This window comes from Periplaneta americana, chromosome 11 (assembly GCF_040183065.1).
Source record: "Periplaneta americana isolate PAMFEO1 chromosome 11, P.americana_PAMFEO1_priV1, whole genome shotgun sequence".
Classification (NCBI taxonomy): domain Eukaryota; kingdom Metazoa; phylum Arthropoda; class Insecta; order Blattodea; family Blattidae; genus Periplaneta; species Periplaneta americana.
The window spans coordinates 128,157,733-128,170,708 of NC_091127.1; the positions used below are offsets into that span (position 1 = coordinate 128,157,733).

Consider the following 12,976-nt stretch of genomic DNA (forward strand, 5'->3'; position numbering starts at 1 on the left):
CTTCGCTGTCGGCAACAAACATAATTACTTGTAAAATAATCACTACTTGCTTCCAAAGACATTAACCCAAGAATTTCCACAAACCCGTGTACAACTTATTCAGTCGTTATTCCTACTATTCCAGTGGACGTACTGTATAACTTCTATGCAGATGTCTTCCACAGTTGTCAAAGAAAACGTGTTGTGTTAATTATCAAAAAAATTACAAATAATTGAGAAGTTTGGGAAAGAATAAATTGTGGTTAATGCTGCTTCAGAGTAGAAAATTGGCGTTAAAACTGTAAGCGAATTTGGAGAAAAAAAACCAAGGATAAAAAGTATAAATTACGTAAATCTACAACACGAGACTTCAAGTATTCCTATCTTTCCGCAGACAATCATCAAACATCAATCCTTGGCCCTTAAGCACCCGTCGTTGACAACCGAACTTTTAATTAACTCCTGATCCACTACATAGCACGTTGAACACAAGACCACAAAGGAAATTACGAAATTGTGTATTTGCACATAATTTATAAACATTTTTATGGTACGGATTATCCGATTTTTTTTATTAACCGTTCAGTCCATAGCCTTTATTACCACGGATAGTAGAGGTTCCACTGTATGTATAAGTTTGGTCCAATACTAGGGTGCTATCTCATTTTCAGGCCAGTTTTTTCGCGCCTATAATTTCCAAACTACACGATAATATATTCCAATGAAATAAACGGCGATCGACTGATGAAGAATCAATATATCCAACGTGATCTTGAGTTGGATAGGGTGGCGTCATCTAGCGATATACGGGACGAGGAAAGTTCAGACACGAATTGGAGGGTAGCGCGGCAGCCACAATTCGAAGCGATAGGAAGTTCACAGTTGTGTCAAACGATTCGTAACGAACCAGGCTACTATCTCAATTAAGCAACAACCAGCAGTCAATTAACAATGGCACGACAGCCTGTGTGAGCTTCTGTAGAAGCTTTCTCCATTCCTCTCTCAACAAAGCCGTTCTAACGGTGAAATAAATACCTAATACAACTGTGAAGAACAGGCCTTGTAATGCTTGATTATAATTATTATTTTCTAGGAGACCATGATGTGCTCATGTTACAGTAACTTAGTTTTAATAATTTACCAAACATATTGGCTTGTAAACCAAAAATAAGGTACACCTTTAAAACTTCTTCCTTATTCCAAGTATTTGTATGTCCTTTCTCATGTCATCTTGCCATCTCAACCTTGGTCTTCCAATTTTTCTTATTCCTTCTGGATTAATGCTAAACACTTTCTTAATAGTTCTATCATCCGCCTGCAACACATGCCCGACCCATTGTAATCTCTTGATTTTTATGGTTGCTACAATATCTGGTTCTATAAAGAGTTTATATATCTCATGGTTACATCTCCTCCTCCATACATTCCGTTCCTCCACTGGTCCAAATATAAGCCGTAAAACTCTTCTCCCAAATAGGCTATACCCAGAGTTCTTTCATCCATTTTTGCCATCGGCCATGTCTCTGCTGCGTAAATCAACACTGGTCTCAATAGCACCTTATATGTTAGTATATTTGTGTTTCTTGTTATTAGTTGAGATGTAAAATGTTTCCTTAGGTTCTTCGTTTTGGTAGAGTAGTATCATCTGTACTTAATCCATTAATTTCATTACACAGAAGATTAATAAAAATTTGTCTAACCAAAAATATGGATTACCCAACAAATTTAATTTATACCGATTTTAAAGTATTAACTATTGAAGAAATTTATAAATATAGTTTACTAACTTACTACTACAGACATAAAAAAAAACATAAATCGTACTCGAAGACAAAAGTCTACTTCCCATTAATTGAGCCTAAATGTCATACAAGAGCAGCTCTTAAACATGGTGCTAGTTTCTGCCCAAGACTTTATAATAAAATTACAAACCGTTTTCCAAATTTGAAATATTTTAAAATTGAAGCTTTTAAAAAAGAAATTTATAAAATTATTCATGATATATAATATTAACAAATGTGTGTTTTTTTACCTTTTATTTCTGTCTCTTACGGTAGTGGCTAGAAACATTTTTGTTTTATAATTTTAATTTTTACTCACTAGCTAACTAGTTAAATAAATATTTAAATAATAAAGCTATTCACAGTCTCGAATTTATATGAACCAATCTCTATATAGTCCGATCGTCTTGTATTTTCTTTCCTTATAATAGGCATGTATGAGCCGTTCAGAGCAGAAGTGGTGTAAGTCAAAAATGGGTACTGAGGGTTAAAGTAAACATTCTGTAAAATACAGCGCAAAGTAGCAATTGATATTCAATTTATTTAAACTATTAGTAGTCAGTGGATAGCACGAAGGACATATTAATTGCTACTTTGCACTATATTTTACAGAATTTTTACTTTAAACCTCATTACCCAATTTTGACTTACACAACTTCTGCTCTGAATGGTTCATATCTTGTTTTATATTTATTAATTTGCAGATTTACATTTTTGCTGCATTTTCAAGATTAATAAAGGCTTCTTTCAAAGCTCCTTGAGTTAAACCAGCAGTCAAAAACTTAAATTGGACAACTTTGCGAGTAAATTTGAGTAAAGAGAGAAAATTCGCAAATTCGCACAACTGACAGAGCGGGCGTATAAGCAACGGGTGACAAACGACAGAGCACGACGGTTATAATTGCAATCGACATGTTTACTTTCAATGCATACACGATGGCGACCTGTTATAAATAAAATTACACTTGATTACCAAACGTGAGTGCATATCTTCATTATAATACCTTATGTTCAACATCCCATGCCGAGAGACATATTCATGCAAAAATTGTGGCTGTCTCCAATACAGCCTACCCAGATTTTCTGAATGATCATTTAACGACGCTGTTTTAGCTACTAGGTCATTTAGCAACCATGAAATTGGTGATAGTGAGAAGATATCTGGCGAGATGTAGTCGAGGATTCGTCATAGATTACTTGGCATTCGACTTATGATCGAGGAAAATTTCGAAAAAAAAAAAAAAAACCCAACCAGGTAATCAGCAGGCAGGGCATTTTCGTTCCCAAACGTACAGCGGATCGAGTAGCTTCTTCTGGTAGCTACATCTATTACGTCACGTGGATTCATAAGCACGGTAGAATTGCAAGCAGGTACGCATGGGGTCATTAAATAATAACGATGTAATATATTATAAATATGTCTCTGTAACGTCATATGACGTAGAAAGAATATTCTCTTAGTTTAAAAAAAATTATGTGATGTTCGTAAAAGATTTGCATTTCATAACCTCAGAATAGGGTAGAGTAGCATAAATCGCACCGCTTCCTAAATCGCACCCTTCCTAAATCGCACCACTGCTAGTTTAAAACAAATTACTATACTAGTGTGGCATCTAGTGGTATTGTCACAATCTACCATATGAACTTCCGCCATGTAACTTGATTTCTGCCACTTCTTTGTGTCAGCAGCGTGGTGATAGTGTATCTAATATAATCGCTCAGGTGGCTGTATATTTAGCTAACATTTTGTAACTAAACGGATTTGTATGCAAATGAATCCATAATCTTAAGATGTTATTCGTTTAAAGAGGTATTGAAGAACATTTAACTTAGTAAGATCTTCGAACATGTGGTGATTATAGGCTAGAATGAAGGAAATAACTTATGGCGTAGTTTCTCAATTCGCACCACTTTGTAGGTGCCTAATTCGCACCGGTGCGATATGAACAACTGTAGCAATTGTAACCGTACAAAAGAAGGCCCCAAAAATTTTAACTGAATTAGGAATGCATCAGGTGGGTGCAATATCAAGTGGTGAAAAGGGCGTTAATACAACAAGTGTGTGTTGTATAAGCGCACCAGATATTTTGTGCCACCCGTAATAATTTTTAAACGTCAAACAGTGCATCCTTCATTATCAGCTAGTGCTCCTCCAGGATCGTTATTTGTTTGCTCTGAGTCAGGTTACATCAACAGTGAACTATTTGTCGAATAGCTCATACATTTTATTTGCCACTCAAATCTGCCGTAGAAAAAAGTGCTGCTTCTGTATGTCCATTACATGACCCTTCCAAAAATTTAGAAGCTAGATTATCTCGGGAAAATGGTATGCTCCTGTTTCAGCTTCCTCGTCATAATACTCATAGGCCCAGCCTTTAGATGTTTCTATCTTCAAATCATTTCAGACAGCTATATCATGAAGCAGTTCTTAGGTGGCTTCGAGATAATCGTGGAGAAAAGGTGACTCAGTTTACAGTCTGAACTGCCTGGTGAAGCACATGGCAAATGTATAACAATAAAAATGCATTCAGAAAGTTTAAATGTTACGTAATTTATGCTCCATTTTTTCAATTTCATTTGAAGATGCGTTAATCTATTTCATTAATTTCAATAAACTTGTAATTTGCATTTATTACATTATTCATTCAAACACTCTTCAATATGTTCAATATTAAAAGCTTTCCTTCATCCTGTTCCCTGCAGATAAAGAGGTGCGATATAAGAAACCGCAGGTGCTATTTAGGAAACTAGTTGCCTAAATGGGACCACGGACATGTGTTTCGAAAATGTCATTTTAATTTAAAAATATTAAATCAAATTCAAGGATTCTTTTTTACATCAAAGGTGTATGTATCTCTGTAAAGGAATGCAGAAAATAAAAACTGTGTTGTTCAATAAAAATTATAAATGCTAAAGTGGTGCGTATATGTTTTCGTTCACTGCAACGGGATGGGTTTTGATAAATGAATTATTTGTATATACTGTGTAAAATGTAAATATTGATAATTTTATAGCTTACTGTATATTAATTTTTGTTACTGTTTTGTCCCTGTAACGTCATGTGACATAGGAAGAACATTTTCATAGTTTAAACAAATTTTTAATGGCAGTTATAGTAAAAGATATGAATTTCATAATCTTAGAATGTAAGTTTTTGTTCACCGTAACGCAGTTTATTTCGTTAAATTATATTATATATAGACTATTTACAGTTAATGTGTATCATGTTTACTATTATATTCTATAATATACATTGTATGTACTAGTTAAGTAGTATTATATATCGATGTAATTATATTTTCTGTAAAATGTAGTACTAATATTTTATATACAGAGCTAGTTTCGCAATGTTAGTGCGTTTATATGGTTAAAAAGTAGCTGGACATACCATTTCAATTTAGTAGCAATCCCATTTACAGTTATCATGCTCCATCATTATTACTGTATGTACCGAAGCTAGGTTATATCTTTCGTAGCGTCCTGACGTAAGCATTTAGGATCAGAGATTGAACTCTAAAACTCCAGGATATACTAACTGATAACTTTCCTAACTTGTTTGGGAACGAAAATGCGCTGCCTGGTAATCAGTCCTTTTTTTTTTTTTTAATTGAAGTGAATTTATTATGGCAGGCAGACAGAGTAACTATCTCATGCCCCCATGTTATATTACTACCTATGCACTTCGTTAGAACCAGGTACCCAGCTTCGAAGCCGTTAGCCCTGTGAAGTTAGAGTATATTTATTTTCCCCTATTATCATATTATAGGATTATCTAAGAAATTGCTTGGAGTGTATCCAAGTGGGAATCGAACCCTTACCCGAATGCAGCGCCGGATGAACCGGTAAACGCGGTACCGCCCGAACTACACCAATGCTGTTTTTCTTTACTTTAGTTACTATGAAATCGAAAGCAATTAAAGTTACCCCACTGTCATTGCTACGCTAGAAAAGAAGAGTGAAAATGTACATAGGCTAACTTCTAAGAAATCGGGATTTCTCACACTCATTCCGTGATCTTATTAACTCCGATTTATTGCGAGTTCCGTCCAATTAGCACGGAACACGGTTCCGTTATTCCCAATCACAGAACGTTGTGAGGCATGGCCTCCTCCCGGAGTATATGCAAATCCGAGCATCGCAGTAGCCCCCATAATTAACACAATTTAAATAGCGATACACGTAACCCATTTACGAGCTGTTCACGTAACTTTCAGGCCATGAATTTGTAATCAGATTACATATTCATCGACTTATTACTCGGGGTCGACACAACATCGTAAAACGCCATCACACACATCAAGAAACTTGCACGAGACAAAGTTCCAGATCTTGTAAGCCTATAAATCACTACTGCCTGCAAAGCATCTGTTGGGAGTCATAATTCATGCCTATCTTAAACAGCGAAACCAACGCAGTGTTTTGCCATAAAAACATTTCCAAGGAAATAATAAGTATTTTAATTAAAGACCCGTTCCATTATCATGGCCTTTAATTAAATTACAAAATTATTACTGCCGGATATTTCTACTTGCTTGATCTGTATAGCAAGTATTTGGAACATACATGCACTACAAACGTCTAACTATAGTCTATTTTGCTGATGCAACACGAAAAGATATTTTAAAAATTAACAGTGGGGGATTTAAGAAAATCCCAATGATTTCATGAAACGTACTATATACTCGAATTGAAGTAATAAAATACAATTTGTACTTTAACACTGTAATTTGAATAGTCCAATGCAAGAATGATGGATGTCACTTTCTTGTCGAAAAGACTGTCAATGCATAGCTTAAGACATATAGAATGTACATCGAGAGTTACATGGCATTAACACTGATAGTCATTGTCCAGTAATGATCGGAAAATCACAGTTAAGCTTTGAGCGCTAAGCATTTCAAACTTTCAATTGCTTCTCCTGCAAAATGTATTCCAGATGACATCCATCATTCTTGCAGCGCACTCTTCATTTATTTTATTTGATATTTATGTACATTCACAACCTTTATGTGGAAAACCTGAATGAATAAATGAATGAATGAACCTATTGGTCATTCTGTTAGAAGGAACAATAGAGAATTTTAAAGTGGAAAAGCCTAAAAATGGACGCACTCTAATAGATACCTATTGCATGAGGGAGAATATCACAAGTAGATCCTACAAATGAACACCAGCAAGGCAGAATAGCCGAATATATGTTAAAAACCTTACCAGAGCGAGTGGGAGAGGGGACCCCTCAGTCCTCGCTAGACAAAGGGTCCGAATCCTTGTGCTGTGCGAGTAATACTCGAGTAAGCTCGCCCTGAAGTTGAAAACCTCGAGGCATACTAAATAGAGAATGGGGAGCGACCGAATGTATGGAAAACCATGAGACACGAAATTCATCTTACATTTCTGTTTTCACGTTACCGCAAGTGTGTCAGAATAAGCATTTTGTATAAAAAGTCTATGTCAAGATATTATCCATATAGCAACAAAGAACATACAAGACGTGCACTGTAGAGTGAGATGTTCTTCGGCACATATTGGGGCACTTCCATAACGTTTATAATGATCTTTTTTATTGGGTTATTTTACGACGCTGTATCAACATCTAGGTTATTTAGCGTCTGAATGAAAGGCAGGTGATAATGCCGGTGAAATGAGTCCGGGGTCCAGCACCGAAAGTTACCCAGCATTTGCTCGCATTGGGTTGAGGGAAAACCCCGGAAAAAACCTCAACCAGGTAACTTGCCCCAACCGGGATTCGAACCCGGCCACCTGGTTTCTTGAAAAGGGAACTCCCCAATCAATCAACTTTACGGAAATATTATGTACCGAAATGCTATGATGATGTTATATTTCGCATACGTCTAAGTGTAGGAGATAGTTAAATATCGATTTCCATCGATGAAAGCATAGACTCCGCTAGAAGATTTGTTTCAAACATCGTTACGCATTCTTCCACCAGACAAACCCAATAACTTTTTTTTTTATTAACCTCTGAAATTCTTGACAAAGTAGATCATTTAAATATAATCAAAGTTCTTCAAACGCTTATGATCATCTTATGGCCAGACGAAATGAAAAATGATAATGTAGTTATTTTCATCACGGACGCTACATGTTAAAAGCAGATAAGAAACTTCAGCTACTTCAGCCGAAAGTTATCCTAGCCTATGGTACATCGAATAGCCGAAGAAGTTCGCTCCTGCTACAGTGATGTGAACAGTTTCATATCGAATGTAAAAGAAATACTGTACTTTTAAGGCACCAAGTCGGGTTACGAAATTCAGAGAAGTGGCTCCTGGAGTCCCTCTACCGCCGCAACCCATTGTAAAGAGATGGACATGGCTGGATACTGCAGTCTATATCTACACATTATAAAAGGATTGTAAACGTAATCAAAACGTAGGTAGTGTTTACTGCAACAGACCCGACATTCTACTTGATATTAATTGCACAAATTTGTATAGCTTAATGAAAGTATGCTAGTTTGTATTGTATATATTTGTATAGTTTTGGCCGATGAATTGTATATGCTTTAAATTGAATAGTAATCTATAAAGCTGTATTGATAAATTGTTTGTGTTTGTAATTTGAAGTAGTTTGCATGATATGTATTATCAATTTCTGTATATCACAACTGGTTGAATTGTTTATGCCTTAAATTTAATTAACTTACTTGTTTTGTATCATACATATAGCTCAACTGATGAATGATCGTTTTCGTTTGTAAATTTAATAATCTGATTGGCTATGTATTGTATACTTTTAGTAGAGCCATCGGTGTAGCTCAGTCGGCAGACTCGCTGGGCTGCTGATCCAGAGCTGCGTTTGGGCTTGGGTTGGATCCCCCTTTGGTCTTTGGTTTCTTCCGAGGTTTAGCACAGCCGTGGGACTGAAGCCGGATGGTCTATGGCGAGTCCTTGGCATCAACCCCTTTGATTAGATTAACCCCCTTTGATTTGATTACCTGGTTGGGTTTTTCCGAGGTTTTCCCCAAACCAAAAGGCAAATGCCGGGTAATATTTTGGCGAATCCTCAGACCTCACCTCATCTCACTACATCTCGCCAAAATATTGTAAAAAATTGCACAAAATTGTAAAAATTGTAGAAAATTACTAAATCGTAAAACTATGAAAATTTGTAAAAATTGTAATTGTAATATTGTAAAATTTTGACTTGTTCCACATCTTAAAGCTTCATTGCTCATGTAAGATCTATGGAATAAAATAAATGAATGAATGAATTCCAGTAATGTTGACGTGACCTGAGCTCCAGTTTATTTGTCATGTGAGTGTACACTTTATTCTCTGTTGCTTACTCTGTAGGACAGCGTACAGTTTCTGTGCACTGACCTTCCCTGCTCTCTCTACTTGCTATGCTATACTTTAGATGCACGTAACTTAACGATAAACGTCCTAGATGTCCCAGCTTTAGTTATAAATGAGGAAAAAAAAAACACACTTTAAAAATCGGTACTTGAAATTTTTATTATGTAATTCTTTTCGAAATAAAAAATATCATGATGCAACATTCGAACAAGCCCAGAACGAATAAAAGAGTCCTTTTGAGCGATTACCAATTTATCTGTGAAACGGCACGCAATGTCGTTCTCATTCTCAAAGAAACAAACATGTAACATTCATTAAAACAGTCAATGATATTTGTATGGAATTACGCTAAAAACAGCGACAATGACATTTAATATTATAAGAAAATAATGGAAAGGGATTGACGGTCGTGTACTTAGGGTTTAATATGGCATACCGATCAAACAATTTTGAAACGAAATTTCCTTACTCATTTTTCGAACTGCAGAGTTCTCACTCTTCAAGTAACTTATTTAATGTTACGCTTGTCTGCAGCAGGATATGTGGAGTGATGGTAGCCTGTAGGTCGGTCAGTTGGTTTGTGTCATTTAATTTAGTGTTGATTAGTTAATTATTCAAGAATGAGTGACCGGAGAGTTAAATTAAGAACTGTTCGGGACAATGAATTAATCATATTCCAAAACTGGAATTATTTTTTAAGAAATCCTATTCAAAAAGTTCCGCCTAACAACCTGACACCTCTATATCCACTGCTTCTGACTTAAGTGATGCTATTGTTGAATCAAATAATACAGATACAGTAGACGGCACGGTCAACAATTCTTCGCTAGTAAATGATAGTAACATTTTATTTCTTCCAATGAGTACAACGTGGTAAAAGTATATTAAATTAATTCATTGAAAATATCAGTTAACTCCAATTAAAAATAATTATTTTTATAGTAATTTAAATATTTTTATGCTAGACCATGCCGAAATGTAGCAATTATACACCTGGTAGCAGCCCTTTAACGGACCTCATTAAAGTACACCTTTTCATTAAAGTTCAGGTGTTCCACCAATCAGAAAGCACCATTGTAGCAATATGAAAGCACAAGTATCGATTATTCTCGGATGCAATCGAAAGACAACTAGCGAAACGTCACGGAGGTTGAAAATTCAATACTGTCGCAGAAGGTTATGTTCTGTTACTATAACAATTAACATTAATTGTAAATAATATTCAAATAAAATCAATTGGTCACCTCGTTTTTCAATGTCTAAATCAATTTCAAGGTCATATCAAGATTAATCTTTATTTTACTCTCTAGATTATATCAAGGTCAATGGCATTTCTTTCTCGGAAAAAATCTTATACTTTCGCGTCTGCGCACATCTCACAATTTACGAGATATTGCACAAGGTCAGTTCCGCTCCCCAGTCAGATAAGAATAACATGAATACTTATGAATAATTTCAAGTTAGAAATGTGGTCAACCATAAAAAGTCTTATGAAACTTGCCTATAATGGTTATTATGACGCTCGTATGAAAATTATGAAACTCGCTTGCGCTCGTTTCATAAACATACTCGCGTCTTAATTACTACCATTATAGGCTCGTTGCATAATGTGCTATTAAAGACAATTTTAAGTTATACTAAATGACTATCAATTTTTCATCTATTGAAATTCAGTACAAATGATTTGTGACTACTAGAATTTTCGAAATATTGACTAGATCCCTGATTTTATGTAATTACATATTATGTTCCTGTATATGTAGCTGTAAGAAAAGGTATCATTATTCCGAAGTTTTAAGTTACATATTTTTAAATATTTTTGTGTATAATAAATATTTTGGCATAGTTTACATATTTGAAAGAATACACATTTTATTTCACCAATTTTCCCTGGACTAAAAAATTATATTTTTAAAAATTGTTTATAAAAGTTGCCCCTTCGATTCTAACGCATTAAAATAATTCAATAACTGAAAATAATAACGTTTCTGTCAAAAAAATGAACATCCCTTTGCCATGCTAACATTTTGTGCATCCCTTAAGAAGTAACGGTGAAGTAGGAACAAATACCAATGCATTGTACTGCTACCGCTGTGAAGGAAAGAGTGAAAATTACCATGTGGGCATGACCGTTTGGCAGAAACACCCCCAAACAGTTGCTGTGAAAGAAAATAGTAGTTCTTTGTTTTTTTGAAAAGATTATTCTGTTATTCTGACATTAGGTGATACAGCTAGCTAGTCTATTGCTATAGCGCCAGTCGCATCCAAGTTAGGATCCAAGTAAAAATATTGGATTTCAATTGACGATGACTTTACTAGTGACGGCAAAACATTGTGCTGTGCAAAATGTACGACAAACGCATGTGAAAACTGAAATTCATGTCCCAAATAAAAAGGACACCGTCGAAAAATAAGTTTTTCTTACACAAGTGGTAGCCTTCTTCGTTTTCTACCAGTGAATTTAATAAAGATTTGTGCATGCCAATGGTTGCTTCAAACATACCGTTGTATAAACTTGGAGTGCCAAAGTTACAAGCATTCCTACGCAAATACTTTAACTTCAATATTCCGAATGAATCAACACTCCGGAAAAATTAATTGAACTCCTGCTACATTGACACAAAGGAAACGGTTAGAGCTTAACTTGGTGATTCCTACGTATGGGTTGCCGTTGACAATCAATGACCGCAGAAAATATGGAAAAATATTTAATTACTATTTATCTACATATTTGCCATTTTTAGCTACATATTTCTTATTTTCATATTACATAAAATCCAGGCTCTAGCAATGACTCTGTTGACTGTTTGGATTGCTATGAATCGATTAAAGAACGGGACGGGAAAAGTATAAACTGCTCCTGGTGGCAGAATGTCTAAATACGGCCCTGAATAAGTATTATGATATGATGGGAATTTCTTGTGGTAAGTAAAGGGTGAGATGAATTTTTCTTTGAAAGACTCTGACACAATACACAATCATATTGTCGAAAGCCCCGAGCGCTCGGGCAATGAAACATTACAGACGAATCAATAGAGACCGCCACAACAAAACAGAATAATGGCGGGAGGAGAGAATGAAATAAAAATATATGGTAACAGTCTGTTACGGTTTACAAATTTTCTGCTGAGTGAGCGTAAAATTTTTGTGTCATGTCAAGGATTTTAAAATGGATATGACACACGAATAAAAATGCTGGTACTCCCAGCACACACAGACACCGCATATTGGAAATTCTGATACATGTTTGTAGATAAAACAGAACTCACAGCGCTACATAAACATTTGACATCCTGATTTCATTTATTCAGTTATCATTCATTCCAATGAACATGTCGGTCTAAAACAGAAGCTACTCTAAAGAGAAACAAATATTTTACTAATTTTAAGACAATTTATCTATCACTATTATTAAAATCAATATCACTCTCATCAACACCAACAAAAAACTAAGTTTTCTGAAATCTGCTACTTTTTCATTTGATCTATTCATCCATTTTTAGGTAGTCTGGAATTTTAATTCTCTATCGGATTGTAAACGTATCCCACTTCATCAATATTTCCCACATTCAGACAGAATCAATATACAGGGTGTAAACAATATAAACTGCCAAGAAATACTGCTGGTAGAGCATAAATAACTGAAGAAAAATGTCCACATAATGTTTTTCTATAACTGTCAAGGTTTCCCAAGGAAAGAAAATGTTTTGTGCGTATTTGCTTGGTTTCCGCACAAAACCAATCCGCGGTAAGTCTAAAATTCCACATTCAGTATTCCCAACCGAACACACATAACAATTTCCCTCTTCTTACAGCTTAAGTGACATATTGATTTTACTGCTTTAGGCTTTTAACATATTATTTTTAGAGACGTTCAATATAGTAATAATTATAAACTGG

At 35.1% G+C, this 12,976-nt stretch overlaps 1 protein-coding gene across 4 annotated transcripts in view; it reads right to left on the reverse strand.

Annotated features, from left to right (window-relative positions):
• The window catches only part of Ten-m (teneurin transmembrane protein Ten-m), a 978,623-nt gene that overhangs the window by 912,520 nt on the left and 53,127 nt on the right, over positions 1-12,976 (reverse strand). The window lies entirely within an intron of this gene.